A 22,298-nucleotide genomic window follows, 5' to 3' on the forward strand; every position below is an offset into this window, starting at 1 on the left:
GTTAGGGATAGAAGGGTCCAGTGAGGGTTTTTGGAGAATACAGGAGACATAAGCATGTTTGTAGGCAGTGGGAAATGAACCAGTAGAGAGGGAGAGAAATAATGTGAAATAAGTGAAAAAACAGGGATGTCAGAGGAGGCAATCTGTTGGAGGAGATCAGATGGAATGGGATCACATGAACAAGTGGAAGGGTTAACCTTGGTTAACAAAAGAGACAGAGGGCAACTAAGTGATAGGAGAAGAGGAAGAGGGGAGAAGAGAGGGGAATGGCCTCCTCATTTGGGAGAGCGGGAGCCATAGGCAGTATGAAATGTTCAGTTCATAGTACACTTGCAAAACAGAACAATGAGCTGACTGTTAGAAAAATCACTTCTCTGGAGCACTCTCATACTTTCCAGAAGTTCCTACCTGGATAAAGACTAAAGGGTATTAAATATTTCCAAATATTTTCTAAACTTCTTTGATATTTAAGGTAAATTATAAGGACTATAATTTATAAAATTCTTTCAGGGAGTTAGATGAAAGTTCAGGACTTAGTTTTTCTAAGGGCTATAACTCATAACCTGAGAAAGAACTGGTCTCAGTCAGTATTTATAGAGCACTATAAATGCTATAGATACTATCTTTCCCAAGTTCCAAATCAGGACCAAAATCTGACATTTCTCTTGTAAAATCTCCCGAAGAATCTACTTTCTCTTCTTGAAATATGGTCCATCCCAGGAAATCATCATCAACAAATAATCATCAAGGGCTGACTGCATGCAAGGACCTATGCTAAATGCTGGGGAAATAAAGAAATACAAAAACATGGTCTCTGACTTTAAAAGGGGAGGGCATTCTAATGGGGAAAAGACATGCAAACAACTATGTACGCACAAGATAAATGAAGGGTAAATGGGAGGTAATCTCAGAAGAAGGGCACTAGCTTTGGAGGTGGGGGTCAGGGAGGAAAGTACTAGGAAAATCCTCTTTTTTTTTAAAGTATCAAACCTTGTCATTTATTTATTTATTTATTTTTGCTTTATGAATTTTGTAATTTTTTTAAAAAAATTATTTATTTTTAATTTACAATATTCAGTTCCACAAGCTTTTGAGTTCCAAAATTTCTCCCTCTCCCTCTTCTTCCCTTATCTCCCTCCCCAAGATGACATGCAATGAGATAGAGGCTCTACATATAGATTCACATTAAACATATTTTTACATTAGTCGTGTTGCAAAGAAGAATTAGAACCAATGGAATGAACCATGAGAAAGAAGAATCAAAACAAAAAAGAGAGAGAGCAAATAGTATGCTTCGATCTGCATTCAGACTCAGTAATTCTTTCTCTGGATGGAGACAGCATTTTCCATCATGAACCTTTAGGAGTTGTCTTAGAACCTTGCATTGCTGAGAAGAGCCAAGCCTATCAATGTTAGTCATTGAACAATGTGGCTGTAACGTTCTCCTGGTTCTTCTAGGAAAATCTTCTTGTAGAAGGTAAGAGTCCTAAAGGAAGCCAGGAAGCAAAAGCATTTCCATTTTAGGTATAAGGAGCAGTCAGTGACAGTGGAGTAAGGGGATGGAGTGTTATGGTCAGTGAAGAACCAAGCCATGCTGCTGGATTGTAGAGTAACATGATAGGCAGCAAAGTATGAGAAAACTGGAAAAATAGGAAGAGGTTGGCTTGTGGAGGGCTCTACAAGTCAAATAGAGAATTTTATATTTGATCCTGGAGGGAGTAGAGAGCTACTTGAGTTTATTGAAGAGGTCACATGGTCAGACCTGTAAGTTAGGAAGATCATATTGAAATGTGACTAGACTAGAGTAGGGAGAGGCTTGAAACTGGGAGATCAGCCAGCAGGCTCTAAAAGATAACACTAGGAAGCATTTATATAGAGCTTTAAGGTTTACAGTGCGTTTTACATATATTACTTACTAGATATCTTTCCCTTTTTACCCTATCAAGACTCTCATTAAGGTCAGAGGCCAAGGGTTCAAATAATGGCTCTATCATATACTGCCTGTATTACCTTGGGTAAATCACTTAACCTCTCTGGGACTCAGCTTCTCAATCTGTAAAAATGGGTGGATTGACATAGATGACCTTTTCCAATTTTAAATCCTGAAAGGGTAATTAGCCTGATTCTACTGGAAAAATTATTTACTAAAGTGTCAGAGATTGACTAGCTAGGTACAATTGTATTTTAAAAGAACAGCTTGTTGAACCAAAGGCATATCTAGTTGCTAATATTTTTGAGTAGATATTGCTAGTGTGCTCACTTTGATTTGCCCTCCACCCTTTGACAGAGTAGTTTGAACTGCTGAATCATAGATTTAGAACTAGAAGTGAGCTTAGAGAATTAATCTAAGTGTCCCATTTATTTTACAGATCAGAAGACTGATGCAGTATGGCACAATGGAGAAAGCACTCAGTCTGAACTTAGAGGACTCGAGTTCAAATCTACCTCTGACTGACTTTAAGGGAATTCATTTAACCTTCTTGGGCTTCAGGGTCTCCATTCATAACATGAAGGAGCTGGACTCAGTGACCACTAAGATCCCTCCCAGCTCTAAATCTGTGAGCCTGTGAGATCTGGAATGGATGTGTCCAAGGTTATAAAGTGAGCAAATAGCAGAGTCACCCAGATGCTCTGACTCTAAATCCACCCTTTAAACTCATTTCATTCAGCAATGTCTTGAGTTCTAGGTTAGGTTCAGAAACAGGCAAATTTAAGGAACCTCTCTGGAGGTCTGGTTCAAGATTTTACCATAATGCTTTGGACTTAGGCAGATATACTCTTTGGAACACTAGTTTGAGCTGCATGTCTCACATTGTTTTCAGACCACAGAGTTTCATCTTATTTTTTCTTCTAAATTTTTAAAACTAAATTAAATTTTTTCAATGAACAGAAATCTATTTTCTGTATTTCCCATCTCCACCCATGAATTAAAAAAAAGAAAAAACTGTAACACACATGCACAATCAAGTAATACAAATGACTGTTGGCCATGTCCAAATATACATACATACATACATACATATCTATCTCTATCTATATAAATTCTGCACCTCTCAACAGCATTAAGGATTTCTCTTGGTTCTTATGAGAATATCAAATAAGTTGTAATCTTTACATACTTATATACTTTCAGTGGAGTTGTGTCCAACTGCCCTGAGAAGCAAGTAAAATCATACTTTTAAAAAATGACTAAAATGTCTATACCCTTTAATTCAGATATCTCATTGCTATACACATACTACAAGGAGTTCAGAAACAAAAATATTCTCTACATGCCAAAAATATTCATTGCAGCACTTTTTATGTAAGCAAAGAATTAGAAACAAAGTAAGTTCCCATTGAGAGAGGAATGGTATATGAATATTATATTGTAATATTATATTGTAATGGAATATTATACTGTAAGAAACAATAACTATAAAAAAAATTCAGAGGCATGGAAAAATGTATATGAATTTTATATAATGAAGTAAGCAGAACTTGGAAAAAATATTTCAAATGTGGTTTTTGCTTTTTGTGGACCAAACTTGTGATTTCATTTGTAAAAGGAACTCCCTCCTGGATGAGGAAACCCTCTTCTACTAATGCTGATTGATACCTATTTTGCAAACTGTAAGCTAAAGTTATCTTGGGACACCAAGAGATTAAGTGATTTTTCCTGGGACACCCAGCCAGTACAGGTCAGAGGTGGACTTGAATAGAGGTCTTCCTGATCCCAAAACCAATTCCCATTACACCATACCACACTGACTCTCTTCCAAACAAAACTGAACATTGTGTAATTATAGTGAACAAATCTGGATCGGGAAAAGAATTGAAAAAAAAAGTGCCTCTCTCCCTTTATTGCAGAAGTGTGGGACTATTGGAATTTAATATTGCATGAATTGTCAGACAGGGTTCATCTGGTTTTGCTGGACTTTTCTTCTCTTTCTTTTTTAATCTTTGTTACAAAGGAAGACTAGCTCAATGGGAGAGGGAATGTATTTTTGGAAATGAATGTGATATAAATACAAAAGGTATTTATTTTTGTAAAAAAGAAAAAAATGACTTAAGGATTTTAGAATCTAGTTTGAGAAATAAGGGTAACTTATCACCTCCTTCCTTCTTTCCTTCCTTCCTTCCTTCCTTCCTTCCTTCCTTCCTTCCTTCCTTCCTTCCTTCCTCCCTTCCTTCCTTCCTTCCTTCCTTTCTTCCTTCCTTCCTTCCTTTCTTCCTTCCTTCTTTCTGTCCTTCCTTCTTTCTGTACTTCCTATCTTTTTTCCTTCTTTCTTACCTCCTTTGCTTCCTTCTTACTTTCCTGACTGCCTGCCTTTCTGTCCTTTCTAATCCACTAGGTAGCTAGGTGTCAAGGATATATTGGGGAGGGTATATTAGACCCAGGAGTACTAGGCCTAGGGTCAGGAAGACCTGAGTTCAAATCTAGCCCCAGACACTTACTAGCTATATGACCCTGGATAAGTCACTCAACCTGTTTGCCTCAGTTTCCTCAAATGTAAAATGAGGATAATAATGGCACCTACTTCATGGTGCTAAATGTGCAGATCAAATGAGATATTTGTAAAGGGCTTAGCACTGTGTCTGGCACATAGTAGGTGCTAATTACATGCTTGTTTTCTATCTTCCCCTAAATTCCCCCTCCCAACAAAAAAAGAAAAACACAATCCTTGAAACAAATAAGCAGAGTCAAGCAAAACAAATACACATATCTGCCATATGCAAAAATATATTTCTCTTTCTGTACCTTGAATCTATCATTCCACTTTCAGAGACAGATAGCATGCCTCCTTATCCATCCTCTGGACTAGCTGGTTATTGACTACAGTTCTCAAATCTTTTAAAGTTCTTCTTTCAAATGTTTTTGTTATTATATAAATTGTTTTGGTCCTCTCACTTCACATTGTATCAGTTCATACGTCTTTCAAGGTTTCTCTGAAACTATCCCTTTTACAATTTTTATGACATATTTCCTTTACATTTTATATCATAATTAGTTCAGCAATTACCAATGAATGGGTAACTTTTGGTTTTCAGTTTTTTGTTACAACCAAAAAGAATTGCTATCAATATATTTTTTTACATGCGTCCTTTTCCTGTTTCTTTGATCTCTTTAGAATATGGTCAAAGTAGTGCTATCACTGGGTCAAAGTATATGCACAGTTTTTTAGACAGTTATTCCAAACTACTTTCCAAAATGCTTAAACCAGTTCATAGTTCCTTTATATTTTTGGATTTTGAATATCAGTCCTTTATCAGGAAGACTTTTTTCCTAGTTAACTGTTTCCTTTGCATTGATTTTGTTTGTGCTAAAACTCTTCAATTTTAAGTAATCAAAATTGCATATTTTTCTTCTATACTCCTCTCTATCTCTTATCTGGTCAAGAACTTTCCCCCTATATATAGTTGTGAAAGATATTTATATCTAGGTCATGTATTCATATAAAGATTATTTTGGTATATGGTGTGAGCTCTTGATCTAACCCTAGTTTCTGCCAGACTGCTTTTGAGTTTTCCCAGTAGTTTTTGTCAAATAGTGAGTTTGTACTCCAGTACTCACTGTCTTCGTATTTATCAAACTCTAGCAGAAGGAAATTAGCGCAAAGGAAAAAGTCAAATCAAGAAAAGCTAAGGTTAATACCTTTTGAATTTCTTAGTTCTAGTTTGAGGTTCCTAGACACAGCTAATCAATACTTATAGAAAGCATACTATGCTCCAAAGTCTCTCCAAAGAATCTCCTTCCAGACTCCCCTATGTGGGAAACAGTACCATGAGTACTCTGTACGTATTTGAAGGCACTGAGCTCATTGGCCAGTTCCTGTTATAATGGTGGGGGTGAATTCAAAAGGTCTAGCTAAGCAGAGTCTCAGTCTCTCTTTAGAAGGTGGACAAAAACCCCACAGAGGCTTCTGGTGCATGCAATGACCAGTCTGCTTAGAGATAATGAGATTAGCTCCTGAGAGGCTAGGGCAAAGATCCAAGTTCCATGTGGCTTCTTTTCTCTGTAAAGCTAAAAGAAAAAACAACCCTTTAAAATACAAATTGAAAATATAATTCATAAATGGCTCCAAACCTCCAGGCAGTTGATTGATTGCCAAGCCAGAATGGTGTTTCCACAGCCAGTGGAACTTGGTGTAATCAAATAGCTACAGGTTTCCCTTCTCTCTATCATAGTCTGTATAGCAAAAAGACAAACTCGGGGTGCCTTAAAATTATCTTATCTTAATATAGCGAACCACTGTTAAAAGTGTAAATAATCTGTAAGCAACATGTTTAGATAGCAAAGCAACCCTCAGTAATCAACCTTGGAGTCCACTGCTAGAGGCAATAAAACAGAAGGGAAAAAAAGGAAGTGGAATCGCTCCATCATTGTTCTCTGGATTGTTTTAATAATCTGAACTTTGGGACAGTGAAATAAAAACGTTCCAGCCCACTCTGAAGGTTAGAGACAGACTCCGGGAAAAAGTCATCCACTTGCTGCCACCAATACCTGGGTCCTCACTGCCCTGCATTCTGTCTGTCTATGTCTCTCTCTGCCTCTCTGTCTCTGTCTGTCTCTCTCTGTGTCTTATGTATCTGTCTGTCTCATACTCACACCAACCCCCCACATCCACCCAACCCTACACCCCTCCTGTCTCTCTCCAGAAAGATTTTTCAAACTTTAGCTATCCTTGAAACTTTTCTATCCTTCTCCCTCCCCAGTCCTGATTGCACTGGGAAGAAGTGTAACCCCCAGGATCTTTATCAATTTAGGCATTCTCTGAGATAGTCATTCCATTTTTGCCAAAAAAAAAAAAAAAGTTACTACAAAACCCTTTTAGTGTATTCATTTGCTTATGTATGTTGAATCTGTTTTATTGATTTTCTATTTTATAGCCACTACTAAATAGCTTGGAAAAGTACATAAAAGGTCAAGAAAGAAAGGTAAGGCCTGAGAAAATGAATTGACTAAGGATTAGAAATGCCTCATATCTGGTTAAGGTCATTGCTTTCCCCTACATCTAGAAGGGATTCATGTGTTAATGAGAAGAAAATGTCTTGATTATTTCAGGTCACTTGTGACCAGCTAGGGGAGAATCCTTAAGGGGAGTAATCAAAGAAGGTTTGAATGGTTTTAGGAGAATGATTCTCCAGGGGTGTGCCTATAAAATATTCTGTGTGGGAGACACATGTATGAGAGCATGGGGAGACTGTCATTTTGGGCATTTCTTTTTCCAAGTAAGATAGTGCTCAGATTAGAATAAAGCTAAATTAAAAAAAATTATTCTGATAACATTGTGATGACACTAGTCACATCTACTGTCTTAAGTGCTTCACAGAAATTTTGGTATATTGTCTCATCATTGTATTTTTCTTTCATATGATTCTTTTATCTTTTCTATGATTTGTTTTTTGACCCAGTGCTTAGCACAGTGTGTACTTGTCTTTCGTTGCCAAAGAAGACCATGTCATCAGAAATAATGATATGACTTGTACTTGACTTTGTTTCGGGTGAGGGTGGGCTGTACAGGTCACCAGCCTCACTTCTCCTCCAGAGCCATCTGAATCAGCAATCAGATATTCATCAGGATGACTGGAGATGATCCAGGGTGAGGCAATTGGGGTTAAGTGACTTGCCCAAGGTCACACAGCTAGTGAGTATCAGGTGTCTGAGGTGAAATTTGAACTCACGTCCTCCTGACTCCTGCACTGGTGCTCTGTCCACTGCACCACCTTAGCTGCCCCTAACTTAGCACAGTACTTGGCACATAATAGGTGCTTAATAAATGTTAATTGACTAACATGCTCATTATGTTAGAATGCCATTATTAAGCCTCCCTTTGGGCCTGTGTCTTTTGTTTGTCTTCCTTGAAATGATTGCTATTTTATTTCATTAGTCATTTCATTATGTATATTTAGTATTTCTTCTTTTTATATTTACCTCTGTGCCCTAATATGTAATTCATTTTTATATAAGTATCATGTAATGCTGAGAAATATACATATGTATATATAATATACATATACATATATAATATGTATAATACATACCCCCACACACACATATATATACACATACATACATTCTGTAGTGGCCTGTTTAGAAGGTACCACAAATCTTCTAGATCTAAATTCTTCAGCAATTTGTTCAATTATAGTTTTCAGTTTTATCTTTTTGTTAGATTGTCCAATTCTGACAGAAGACTATTTAAATGTCCAACAGTTGTTGTGCTACTACTATGACTTTTTTGAAAGTCAGTTAATTTTTCCTTCATCAATTTAAATGCTATGGCACTTGGAGCATATATACCTTTGATATTGGTATGGTGTCCATGGTTATTTTCAGCATAATGTAACTTTATTTATGCTTTGTCTGTAAAGTGTAATAACAACTCTTGGATCTTTGAAGTCATTTGATGCATGCAGAATAAATTTTGATCTAGCCTCTTTTTTTTTAAAGGTCTAATGTTAACTTTATTTCACCATGTAGAGTCATTTAAGTCTCAATCAGGACAAAATGTAAAAAAATGTATTTTTAAAAATCAGTTTTGTCCTGCCAAATAAGAGTAGAAAAATCTAGAGCATTATAAGCACAGCTTATACATTGATAACAATACTATTTAAATCAATGGAAGATTTTCAAAGAAGCAACTGTCATTTTCAATGACAAAATTAGTTACAGTCATTGTTATAACTGATGGGATTCCTAATGCTTTTAACTATTCGGGATCAAAACCAAAATTTAAAAACAAAAAATCCTAATAGTTGGACCTCTTCCAGTATAGTCTAGAACATATCACCTCCTTATTAAGCTACAATAACGATAATGACAGCTAACATTTATATAGCACTTAACTATATGCCAGGTGCTATATTAAGCACTTTACAACTATTGTCTCATGTAATCCTTACAACAACCTGGCGAAGAAGGTGCTTTATTATGCTTACTTTACAGGTGAGGAAACTAAGGCAAACAGTGAGTAAGTGACTTATCCAGGGTTATACAGCTATTAAGTGTTTGAGGCTGAATTTGAATGGAGGTCTTCTTGACTCCAGGCCTGGAGTGTTATCATGGGACCCATGACTTTCAGAGGTTGAACATTAATTATATTTTAGCTTCTGTCTCTTCATATATTCTCAATCTACTGAACAATATTGTTCCACACTAATCCATTTTTTAGAAGGTAGTACTAAAATCTTCAAATTACTAAAATTGATTTCACAATACCAGTCCTATAGCAGGCTACAAATGTGTAGATAATGGAATAATTATGCATTATACAATAGAATGTTAGTTTTACCATTTAAAGTTTAACTGATAAAATACACTAGCTTTAGTTAAATTATATTAAGAGAGATCATATTTGAGAATCACAGTATATTATTTTCCTCCCTTTGCCTCTTGTTCATTGATGGGAATTTTGTAGGTTACTATTCTATTTACTTTGTGGATGGTAGCAGTAAAAGAACAAAGCTGAAACTCTTCAGAATTGGCAATAGACTGTGGTCCTAACTCTTCCCATTTCTCAGGGACTACAAGTTCTTTGCATAAATCAGCAGATCAAATGCACAAGCTCCTTCTAACAATGGCACTGTGTCCATAATTTGTCAGATCAGTGAACTAATTTCATCTGGAATATATTTCCCTTATTTCTGTCTTGATGCATTATCATCTTTTTCAATCTTGTCACACTCAGTATCAAACTGCCATCTTTCAAGGACTCTGCCACTTGCAGTATTAGAAATCATCCCTACCAGTTTCTGAATGGAACACTTGTACAACAGCCTTTAATTCTTCTACTACATTATTCAAGCATTTTATGAGATTAAGATCTGTTGATAGCCCATATTTCTGGACTTGTGTAAAGGTTTCAGATAGGCATATACCATACTGATACAAAATACTCTTGTACCAAACGGGAACTTGGTGACCATAGTGGCACTGCTGCCCAAGGTGATGACCTGTTCCAAGGTGAGCTACAGCTCCATGTTTAGGGTCAAGTTGAGAGGCAAGGGCTTAGCAATACTCCAGCAATAACCCCGCCGCTTTGAAAAGTGACAAGATTTCCAGTTATTCTTTATTTTTTATCCTGTTTATCTTGGTTTATTTCCTTAAATTCTTTACATTTGCTTTTACTTAATTTAGTTACCTAATTCTTCTAAAATAATTTTTTTCTTTTGTGGTTATTTTTATCAGAATTTCTCTATCTGTCTCTTCCGAAACCTCACTTAATCCTACTATCCTTATCATTGTCATTCAGTTGTATTTGACTCTTGGTGGCCCCATTTGGAGTTTTCTTGGCAAAGACGTTGGAATGGTTTTCCATTTCCTTCTCATTTTACAGATGAGGAAACGGAAGCAAACAGAATTAAATGATTTGCCCAGGGTCACACAGGTAGTTAGGGTTTGAAGTTGGATTTGAACTCAGGTTTGCCTAATCCAGGCCCAGAATTCTATCCACTGCACCACCTGGCCACCCCACCATTCCCAACTGATATCTAATATCTCCCCTCCTTTTTATGGGTAAACTTCTTTTAAGAAAGTTACCTATTATAGGTGCTCTACTTCCTCTCCTCTCACTCTTCTCTAGATCTCGGCATTCTAAATTCCAAACTCATCAACTGAAGTGCTTTCTCTGTGATCTTTTTGATCAATAGATCTAAAGACCTCTTCCCAAGCCTTTTCTTTTTTGCCTCCTCTATATCCTCTTCTTCTGGTCACTCTTTAGGTTTCTGAGACATTGATCCTCCTGCTTCTCTCCTACTTGTTTGAACATTTTTTTTAGTTAACTGGCTTTGCTAACTTTCTCTTGGTCATTCCCTTTGACTGTGGTGTCCTCCAGGGGTCTGACTCCTTCTATATACTATATCTCTTAGTGGTCTTCTTAGATCCCATGGATTCAAGATCACCTCTATGATACAAATGTAATGGAATACTATTATGCTATAAGAAATGACGAACAGGCAGACCTCAGACAAATCTGGAAAGACTTATGTGAACTGATGCTGATCGAAATGAGCAGAACCAGGAGAACATTATACACAGTAACAGCCACAGTGCTCAAGGACTGTTTTTGATGGACTTAGCCCTTCACAGAAATGCAAGAACCTAAAACATTTCCAAAGGACTCATGATGCAAAGTGCCATTCACATCCAGAGAAAGAACTATGGAGTCAGAACACAGAATGAAGTAGACTATTTTCTCCTTTGTTATGTTATTTTTTTTTTTTATGGTTTCACTCATTTTAATTATTCTATGTAACATGAATAAAATGAAAATGTGTTTAATAAGAAAATATGTGTAGAACCCACATAAGATTGCATGCCATCTTGGGGAGCAAGGGGGAAGGAAGGGGAGAAAATTTGGAACTTATGGAAGTGATTATTGAAAACTAAAGCAAATAAATTAATACATTTGGGGAAAAAAAAGATCATCTCTATGAAGATGTTTCTCAGATCTTTTTACTCAGCCCTGATCTCTCTTTTGACCTCCAGTCTTGCAACATCAACTACTTATTGAATTAATGCCTCATAGAAATCTCAAACTCAATGCTTCCCCCTCATTAGCTGTCCTAGTACCATCAAGGGTAGTACCATTCTTCCAGTCATCCAGGCTCACAACTTCAATGTTGTCATGGACTTCTCACACTCACTCAGCCTAAATATACAATCTGCTGCTGTCTTGCTTTTTCTACCTTCACATCTTCCCTTCTCTCCACTCACACAGTCACCACCATGATGCAGGTCCTCATCACCTCATGCTGATACTATTGTGAAAGCCTTCTGTTTGGTCTCCTTGCCTTAAGCTTTCCCCCACTCCAATTCATTTGCCACTCAAGTTCCAATACAATCTTCCTAAAGCCCAGCTTTGATGATGTTAATCCCCCCCTCCTTCCACCACTCCACAAACTCCAGTGGCTCCCTGTTTCTTCCAGGACAAATGCTACAATCTTCAGTTTGGCTTTTGAAACCCTTGACAATCTGGGGCCCCTTCCTACCTCTCCAGGCTTCTTACACATTACTCTTCTCCACATAGCGTAAGATCTAGCAACACTGGCCTTCTTTTCTGTTCCCTTTAAATACTGCTGTTTTCATTCTCCCTCATACCTCCCTCTTCACCTCTGCCTCCTGGCTTCGCTGATTTCCTTCCTTCCTGTTCTTCCCCACTGACCAGCCCCACTGTTAGTGTCATCCCTCTGATATCCTCTCTCATTTATCCTGAATATATTTTGTATGTACATAGTTATCTACACAGTTTGTATATTTTGTATGAACACAGTTGCTTCCTTCACTAGAATGTGAGTCCCTTAAAAGCAGAAAATGTTTCTTTACCTTTTTTTGTATTCCCAGTGCTTGTATAATGCTAGCACATAATTGCTAGATTTTGTTGTTAATAGGCAGAGAGGTTGATGATTTGTGTGGTTTTATTATAGTCTGATGTTTTGCTGAAGTTTTTACTTATTTCAATTAATTTTGAGTTGACTTTTTAATATTCTCTGTGTAGATCATCATCTCATCTGGAATAAGTGAAAGTTTTGATTCTACTTAACCTGTTTATTTCCTTGATATATTTTTCTTATTTTGTTGCTCTAGCTAGCATTTCTAATACTGTGTTAAAAAAAAAATAATGATAGCAATGCACGTCCTTGTCTTACCCTACTATGCTTATAGTTTTCCTAATAATGAACCAACCTTGAATTCATTGTATAAATCCTGCTTTGTCAGAGTATAATAGCCCCTTAGCTAGTATTTTATTTAAAAACTGAGAGTTAGTATTCTTTAGAGATACTGTTCTGAAAATTTTCCTTCTCCGATTTGTCTCTCTCTGATTCAGGTTTCAAACCCATACTTTTTTTAAAGGAGAAAATTTTTTTTTCCTGTTTTTGACAACAGTTTATATAAGAATTAATTATTAATGGAATGTTTCATAAAATTCACTTGTAAATTTCTTCTGTTTCTGAGTTTATTTTTTCCTTTTAGTAGTTCATTTATGATTTGTTCAATTTCTTTTTTTTTCAAGTTTCACATCTTTATTCATCTGTTAAACTCAACACGATTTCAAGCAACTTGAGGGAAAAATCAAGCATTTCCTGACTGTACGTAGAATTGTGCAGATGACTTGTGGAAGACCTTCATTCTCTGCAGCTAAAAAAGCATCAGGTTCACTTAGAACTCTTCAGTTTGCTATAATCCACATTCACTAAGTAGAACTTGTACTGATCAGTGGGATTCATTTTGCTCCAAGGCTCTAGGTTATTCTTTCTGACGTCGGGGTTGAACAGCGCCAAGCGCATCAGGTACAGGGTGGTCCCGGTGCCCCCAGCGACGATGAACACGAACAGAGGGATCAAGCTCGGGTGCTTCTTGGCCTGGTTGATGATTATGCAGAACATGGCAGAGGATGCGGGAGTCAGCGGCTGTGTTCGCTCGTTGGTTTGCTCGCAGCCCAATCAATTTCTTTTTCGGAGACTGAATTATGTAACTTAAAAAGTTTTTGTTCTGTTGATCTGAATATTTATATTGTCTATATTTTTTCATCCATTTCATTTAACTTGTCAAATCTGCTAGCATATAGCTGAGCAAAATACTTTTTAATAATGTTAATTTATTTTGGTTCATTTACATTAAGCAAGTATTAGTTATCACTCATAATCACATAGCCATTATGATGCTATAAGTTTTAGTTTATTGTGCCTTAAAAAAAAAGCCTGAAGAACAGTTTATTTTTTAGGTGTGTATTTATTTGTTCACTCTTACAAAGTCATTAAATGTACTCCTTTTTAATAATGTAGCATGGATAAAAGTATGATCTGGCTGGTTCATAAATGCTTTTCTCCTAGTGCACTCCCATATCCAAGGAAGTTTGTAGGAGTTAAGATTTCTCCTTAACTCCAAATTGATGCTTTTGTTTCAGTTCACAGGAAGGAGTTTATAACCTGTCTTTTAGGATGCTTCTTTATTAATTTTTTTCAGTTAACAAATATATGTTTTCTCTTTCTCCCATCACCACTGTGGAGAAAAAAAAAGAAAATCCTTGTTACAAATATACATTGTCAAATAAAATAAATTTTCATGTTGGCCATGTCCAAAAATGTATGTCTAATTCTTCATCTTGAGTCCATCACCCTTCTATGAAGAGGTGAATAGCATTCCTCTTCATCTGCTCTCTGGAATTATGGTTGGTCATTGATTGGATAAGATTTAGACAGATCTTTCTAATTTGTTTGTCTTTATAATGTAGTTGTATAAAATGCTCTCTTGGTTCTGCTCATTTCACACTATATAAGTTCATACAAATTTTCTCAGGTTTCTCTAAAACTATCCCTTTTGTCATTGCTTATTACACAGTAGTATTCCATTATCCTCTGCCATCATTTTATGATGCTTGTATTTGCTTCAATGACATGGAATTGAAGAAAGACCTAGGTTTGTTTTGAGTTGTTTTTTTTTTTTTAGAAAAATTTAATCCTTTTTGAAGAGACTGTATCTAGATTTGTCATAACGGAACCATGTTGTTTGATCTATTGTGGACTTACAATTGATTATGTGAGATTTTTACATCTTTCCAATACACAAAAAGAGAACACACCAAAACTGATATCCAGAGAGGTGAAGTTATTTACCTATGGTCACATAAGTAATAATTTAATATGTGAAGGTTTGAACCCAGGACAGGCTCTATAACCCTAAATCCATTTCTGTTTCCATTATATCTTGAATGGTGGAAGTGCATTTTTTGTTTCACAGCTCCATCTCCTAGTCTAAGATCGACATGGTATTTAGTCTCCCAGTCACTTGTTACCTAGAAATTCTTAGATTCTTTCTGTCACACCATGCTAGGTCTTTTGTCAGTGTCAGACTACATGGGAACTAGATGGGACAATTCAACTTCTTTAGCTTTAGAAATTCATCAGAATTCCTTTATGCTTTCTGCATTTTTTGGTGATTTCTTCTTTTCCATTTTTGATAATAGAAATTTATTTTTCTTTTATTTTTAAATAAATCTAAAGAATGATTTGCCTACTTCAAATTTTTCCTCAAAAAAAAAAAGCCAGGTCCAATTTTATTTATCAATTTAAAAAATTATTCTTAAATGATTTTTTTTGCTTTCATTTTTAAATATCCTTTGATTTTTAGAATTTCTATTTTAGTTTTTTATTAGCTTCTACAGGTTTCTTTTAGTTGCATGCCCCATTCATTGACCTGTTCTTTGGGTTTTTTTTTTTGTTTTATTTTTGTTTTTAAAATTTATTTTTTTAACTTTTCAACATTCATTTCCACAAAATTTTGGGTTCCAAATTTTCTCCCCATTTCTCCCCTCCCCCATCCCAAAATGCCAAGCATTCTAATTGCCCCTATCACCAGTCTGCCCTCTCTTCAAACATCCCTCCCTTCCCTTATCCCCATCTTCTCTTTTGTCCTGTAGGGCCAGATAACTTTCTATACCCCATTACCTGTATTTCTTATTTCCTAGTTGCAAGAGCAATACTCAACAGTTGTTCCTAAAACTTTGAGTTCCAACTTCTCTTCATCCCTCCTTCCCTCACCATTCCTTTGGGAAGGCAAGCAATACAACATAGGCCATATCTGTGTAGTTTTGCAGATGACTTCCATAATAGTTGTGTTGTGTAAGACTAACTTTATTTCCCTCCATCCTATCCTGCCCCCCATTGTTTCTATTCTCTCTTTTGATGCTGTCCCTCCCCAAGAGTGTTGACTTCAAATTGCTCCCTCCTCCCACTGCCCTCCCTTCCATCATCCCCCCCACCCTGTTTATCCCCTTCTCCCCCACTTTCCTGTATGGTAAGATAGGTTTTCATACCAAAATGAGTGTGCATTATATTCCTTCCTTTAGTGGAATGTGATGAGAGTAAGCTTCATGTTTTTTCTCTCACCTCCCCTCTTTTTCCCTCCACTGAAAAGTCTTTTACTTGCCTCTTTTATGAGAGATAAGTTGCCCCATTCTATTTCTCCCTTTCTCCTCCCAATATACTTCTCTCTCACCACTTAATTTCATTTTTTGAGATATGATCCCATCCTATTCAATTCACCCTGTGCTCTCTGTTTCTCTTTCTATGTGTGTGTGTGTGACCCCACCAACTACCCAGATACAGAAAAAAATTTCAAGAGTTACAAATATTGTCTTTCCATGTAGGAATGTAAACAGTTCAACTTTAGTAACACCCTTATGATTTCTCTTTGCTGTTTACCTTTTCATGCTTCTCTTCATTCTTGGGTTTGAAGGTCAAATTTTCTTTTCAGCTCTGGTCTTTTCATCAAGAATGCTTGAAAGTCCTCTATTTCATTGAAAAGCAATTTTTTTCCCTGAAGTATTATACTCAGTTTTGCTGGGTAGGTGATTCTTGGTTTTAGTCCTAGTTCCTTTGACTTCTGGAATATCATATTCCACACCCTTCGATCCCTTAATGTAGAAGCTGCTAGATCTTGTGTTATCCTGATTGTATTTCCACAATACTTGAATTGTTTCTTTCTAGCTGCCTGCAATATTTTCTCCTTGACCTGGGAATTCTGGAATTTGGCCACAATGTTCCTAGGAGTTTCTCTTTTTGGATCTCTTTCAGGAGGTGATTGGTGGATTCTTTCAATATTTATTTTGCCCCCTGGTTCTAGAATTTCAGGGCAGTTTTCCTTGATAATTTCATGAAAGATGATGTCTAGGCTCTTTTTTTGATCATGGCTTTCAGGTAGGCCCATAATTTTTAAATTGTCTCTCCTGGATCTATTGTCCAGGTCAGTTGTTTTTCCAATGAGATATTTCACATTATCTTCCATTTTTTCATTCTTTTGGTTTTGTTTTGTGATTTCTTGGTTTCTCATAAAGTCATTAGCCTCCATCTGTTTCATTCTAATTTTGAAAGAACTATTTTCTTCAGTGAGCTTTTGGACCTCCTTTTCCATTTGGCTAATTCTGCTTTTTAAAGCATTTTTCTCCTCATTGGCTTTTTGAACCTCTTTTGCCAATTGAGTTAGCCTATTTTTAAAGGTGCTATTTTCTTCAGCATGTTTCTGGGTCTCCTTTAGCAAGGTGTTGACCTGCTTTTCATGTTTTTCTTGCATCTCTCTCATTTCTCTTCCCAATTTTTCCTTCACCTCTCTCACTTGATTTTCAAAATCCTTTTTGAGCTCTTCCATGGCCTGAGCCCATTGAATATTTATTTTGTATGCTTGGGATACAGAAGCCTTGACTTTTATGTCTTTCCCTGATGGTAGGCATTGTTCTTCCTCATCTGAAAGAATGGGAGGAGATATCTGTTCACCAAGAAAGTAACCTTCTATGATCTTATTTTTTTTCCCTTTTTTGGGCATTTTCCCAACCAGTTACTTGACTTTTGGGTCCTTTGTCAAGAGTAGGGTATACTTTGGGAATCTGTAAAATCTCAGTTCCTCCAAGGTGGCACAATCAAGCGTGTACTGGTCTGGGTGCAGGAAGGGATTTTTGTGCCCAGAATCTTAGCAGAGTTTCCTCTCCACAGCCACCTGGCCTCCAGTTCCACCAAGCCACCCTGGGGGGGGGGGGGGGAGGGGTTTCAGTCAAGCTGTAGGGGCAGGGCATCCATTCAGTGTAAGACAAAGACCAGTTCCCTCAGGGTGTCTACACAGGGCTGAGGTAATAATTAGCTCCTCAGTGCCCCCAGGGGTTTTTACGATCCAACAATGCTTGAGGACTGCTGTAGGGGCTGCCCTGAGAACTGCTGCTGCCTGCACAATGTGGCCTCTGCAGCTGCTGTCTGCTGCTAGAGCTATGGGAAGGCCCTTCTTCCTTCCTGGTCAGCTGAAAAAACGCCATCACTGACCTTTGGCGCATGTGGGTTGAGGGATCTACAAACCCGCTGCTGCGACTGGGGATTCCATGACTGGAGATTCTGCCCCTGAGGGCTGTTCACAAGCCGCACCGTGCAGCCAAGGCTGGGCTGGGCTCTGCTCCATATCCAGTGTAACCAACGTTTCCATGGGCCTCTCAGGTCACCCTGGGCTGGAAATCTCCTCCACTCTGTTGTTCTCCACTTCTGCTGCTCCACAATTTGTTGAGAGTCCCTCTCTGCAGGTATTTTATGGGCTGTGTGGAGGACCTGCATTTGTGTGTCTTTCTACTCCACCATCTTGGCTCCACCCCCGCTTTTTTGTTGATGAAATCATTTAGAGATAGAAGTTTTTCCCTTAGCAGTGCTTCAAATACATCTCAAAAATTTTGACATATTGTCTAATTGCTGTCATTTTCTTTGATGCAATTTTCTATTATTTCTATAATTTGTTCTTTGACCCATGAATTCTTTAGGACTGTCATTTAGTATCCAGTTAATTTTTAATACTTTATTCAAAAGTCCCTAATTAGATATTATTTTTAATTCACTGCGGCCAATAGATGTGTTTAATATGTTTTGTTTTGCTGCACTTGTTTACAAGGTTTCTTATGCCTTAATATGTGGTCAATTTTTTTAAAGGGGCAATTCATGTCTGAGAAATATGCACATACCTCTTTATTTACATTTATTAGTTATCAGGAATCCATTATACTTATTTTTCTAAAATTCTGTTCAGGTTCTTATCTTCTTTCTTGTTAATCTTTTTATTAGATTTGTCTTTTCAAAAAAGGTATGTTGAAGTCCCCACATATTACAGTTTGAATATTTCTCTCTAAATTTATTTTTTTCTTTGAGTATTTACATCCTATGTCATCTGATGCACCTATATTATATAGTGATTTTAATTTACTGTCTATGGTACTATTAAGAGTAATGCAATTTTCTGTTCATCTCTTTTAATCATATCTATTTTTACTGTTGCTTTGTCTGAGACTATTATTGCTCCCCCTGCTTTTTTAAATGCATCTGAAAAATAATAAAAAATTTATTCCGGTCCTTATTTTAACTTTGTGTGAACCTTTCTATTTCAAGTTATGTTTCTTATAAATAACACATTGTTAGATTTCGGTTTCTAATCTATTCTGCAATTCTTTTTTAATTTTATAAGTGAGTTCATCCCATCAGGTTCATAATATAATAGGAGACTGGTGAATAAAAATCTGGTCCTTATCTATATGCTCAGTTTGCTCTTCCTGATGCAATCCCCTTGTTGACTTTGGAACATGCACAGGTATCCTATGACTGTTTCTTATCTGCATACTGTGGGGTGAATAGGACCCTTGTGATTATCGGTTGAATTGGAACAGAATGATCATATAAAAGGCATTAATTGGCTAGGTTGGTCTCTTTCTGTTTCCTGAGTGCATTAGAGTGAGGACAATGAAATAATGTAAACCTGTGGGTGGAGGCACTCCTTCCCCACTTGGTCACCATGTAGTTTGGAAGCCCCACAGCACTTGTGCATCCTTTATTCTTGAAGAGGGCTTAAGACATCAGGAGGGTGATATCTTTTCTTGCCCATGAGTGGGATTTAAGTGAGGCAGAGTTTAGCAAAGTGGTCACCCTCATTCTCTACTCCAGAGTCATCAAAATCCACTGGCAAGACAAAAGTCAAGATGACTGGTGTGGCTTGGGATGCTGTGAGTGACCTTCATTAGTTCAAATCCAGCCTCAGACACTTATAGCTGTATAACCCTGGGTAAGTCACTTAATTCTGTTTGCCTCAGTTTCCATGGCACTTATATTAATTCTATCTCTGTTATTTCTGTTCTTTCCTTCTCAATGCTGAACGAGCATTGTGAGACTGAAGATTAGAGGATCAGAGACCCAGCAACAGGAGTCCATACCAGAGTTTGCTAGCAGCCAATCTCAGTGTGCTGCATAGCCCAGAGGAATGATCTATGGGATCCAGATGAGCAGTGGGTGGAGATGGAAGTATGATGCCATTTTCTTTTAAGTAGGGGAGCAAATGGTCAGTGGGCTATGCTGCATTCAGAAGATAATTTGATGTAAATGGAGTAAATGCCTTGTAGCAGCTGTTTAAGTTTGAGTCCACTCTCCCCCATAGGGGAGAGTGTACTCCCAGTAAGAGGAGTTGGAGATGTGGTTTTTCTTCTGTTTTTGCTGTATCTTCTCAGTCAAAATTCCTTTGTAAAAGTCAATTGTTTCATTTTTTTTGGGGGGGGGTTTTTTGAATATATATATTTTAAATTTATTTATTTAACTTTTAACATTCATTTTCACAAAATTTTGGGTTCCAAATTTTCTCCCCATTTGTCCCCTCCCCACACCCCAAAACACCGAGCATTCTAATTGCCCCTATCATCAATCTGCCCTCTCTTCTATCATCCCTCCCTTCCCTTGTCCCCATCTTTTCTTTTGTCCTGTAGGGCCAGATAACTTTCTATACCCCTTTACCTGTATTTCTTATTTCCTAGTAGCAAGAACAGTATTCAACAGCTGTTCGTAAAACTTTGAGTTCCAACTTCTCTTCATCCCTCCCTCCCCACCCATTCCCTTTGGGAAGGTAAGCAATTCAATATAGGCCATATCTATGTAGTTTTGCAAATGAATTCCGTAATAGTCGTGTTGTGTAAGGCTTCGGTTATGGGGACACCCCGCTTCCCTCTCAGCAAGCCAAAAAGACTCTGTCACTAACCTTTGGCACCTGTGGGTGGAGGGACCTGCGTGGCCGCTGGAGATTCTGTCCCTGAAGCCTGCTGGGATCTGCTCCTCTTGGTGCCACGTGGCCAAGGTAGGGCTGGGCTCTGCTCTGGTCCAGTGCATGACAAACCTTTTGCATCGGTTTTTCAGGTCTCTCTGGAACAGAAATCTCCTCTGCTCTGTTGTTCTACAGCTTCTGCTACTCCAGAATTTGTTGGGAGTACTTCTTTACAGGTATTTTATGGGCTGTGGGTTGGGAGCTAGCAAAAGTGTATCTTTCTACTCCACCATCTTGGCTCCTCCCCCCAAGTCGATTGGTTTTAACTTGTTAAATGATATTAAAGTGCTGGTCATTGGGTCAATCAGTGATATAAGGATGGTACTAATTGAAGCTGGAAATTGACATTGAGGAGAACATACCAAAATGGGATCCCAAACTTATGGCATTAGAGAGAGCTTATGACCTCTTAGGGTTACCCCTAGAATCCTGAGAGGTTGATGAAGACTGGACTTATTTGTGTAAATGGTAGTTTAGATAAGGACCCCCAGAGTAACTCTACATCTAATGGGCTATAGCAGTAATGATTGTTACTTTCTTTTCATCCTATCCTCTTATACTTTTTTCTCTCCTTACCCCTGCCCCTTCTCTATAATTGTCTTCCCTTCTCCCAGATCCCAATCACGGATTCTTGCCCTTTTTTCCCTTTCCCTTTAATCACTCCTTCATAATTCACTGTTTAAAGAGTGTGGTTTTCTTGTGATTAATCCCTCCCTTATTTTACCTTCCCTCTTATGTTTCTCCTTTCCTCTCCCTGTTCCTGCCAGGAAAGTGAGATTAACAGAAGGCACACTCTCCTCTCCCCTTCCTCCAAATTTATGTAATATTTTTCTTAAGCAATCCAATTATGTGAAAACAGTAAATTCTTCCCACTTTCTTCCCTATTATATTCTTTTGCCCCTACTTATTCTTTATTCATTTAAGATCAAAGTAGAACAAAACCACCCTTAGGCCATATAGTTATCTTATTTGACTCTATGACCCTTGAAGACATTAGGATTCTGAAAGGAGACTCGTTTCTTCTTCCCCCATTTGACTAAAAACACTTCATTATAGAGTTCTTTCTAATTATTCCAATGTATTTACCTTTCTAGGTTTCTCTTGTGTTTGCTTTTCAAAGATGCTATTCAAATCTAGCATTTTCATCAAGAGTGCTTGGAATTTCTCCATTTTGTTAAAGGTCTATTTTGTACCCTGTAGGATTTTACCCACTTTTGCTAGTAAATTATTCTTGATTTATTGGGTTTTTTTTTGTTTGTTTGTTTTTTAGGCACTCAGGGTTAAGTCACTTGCTCAGGGTCACACAACTAGTAAGTGTCTGGATTTGAACTCAAGTCTGCCTGACTTCAGGGCTGGTGTTGTATCCACTGCACTACCTAATGGCCCCTATAATTCTTTATTGTTTGCCTTCGCTAAATTTTATTGTAAACCCCTGTTTTTTAAAGTGCCAGCTGCCAAGTCTTTTGTGATCCTGACAATAGTTCCTTTCTTTCTGGTTACTTGAAGCATTTTTTCCATAATCCAGAAGCTTTGTATTTTGGTTGACTTTTCTGGTATTTTTCATTTTAGGTTTCTCTTAAGAGGTCATTGGTGGATTCTTTCTATTTTCACTTTCCTCTCTGATTCTAATAGGTCTCAGCAATTTCCATTCATGATTTCTTGGAATATGGGTATTCATGGGGTGTTTTGGGTCATATTTTTCTGGTAGTTGATTCTT

At 37.3% G+C, this 22,298-nt stretch overlaps 2 pseudogenes; both read right to left on the minus strand.

The window, feature by feature from the left end:
* LOC140507777 (mitotic spindle assembly checkpoint protein MAD2A pseudogene) overlaps positions 1-12,009 on the minus strand; it is a 57,683-nt pseudogene extending 45,674 nt beyond the window's left edge.
* Positions 12,010-13,137: 1,128 nt separating this feature from the next.
* On the minus strand, positions 13,138-13,368 carry LOC140507778 (cytochrome c oxidase subunit NDUFA4 pseudogene; annotated as a pseudogene).
* Between the last annotated feature and the right edge of the window lie 8,930 nt (positions 13,369-22,298).

The sequence above is a fragment of the Notamacropus eugenii genome, chromosome 5 (assembly GCF_028372415.1).
Source record: "Notamacropus eugenii isolate mMacEug1 chromosome 5, mMacEug1.pri_v2, whole genome shotgun sequence".
NCBI classification, from domain to species: Eukaryota; Metazoa; Chordata; class Mammalia; order Diprotodontia; family Macropodidae; genus Notamacropus; species Notamacropus eugenii.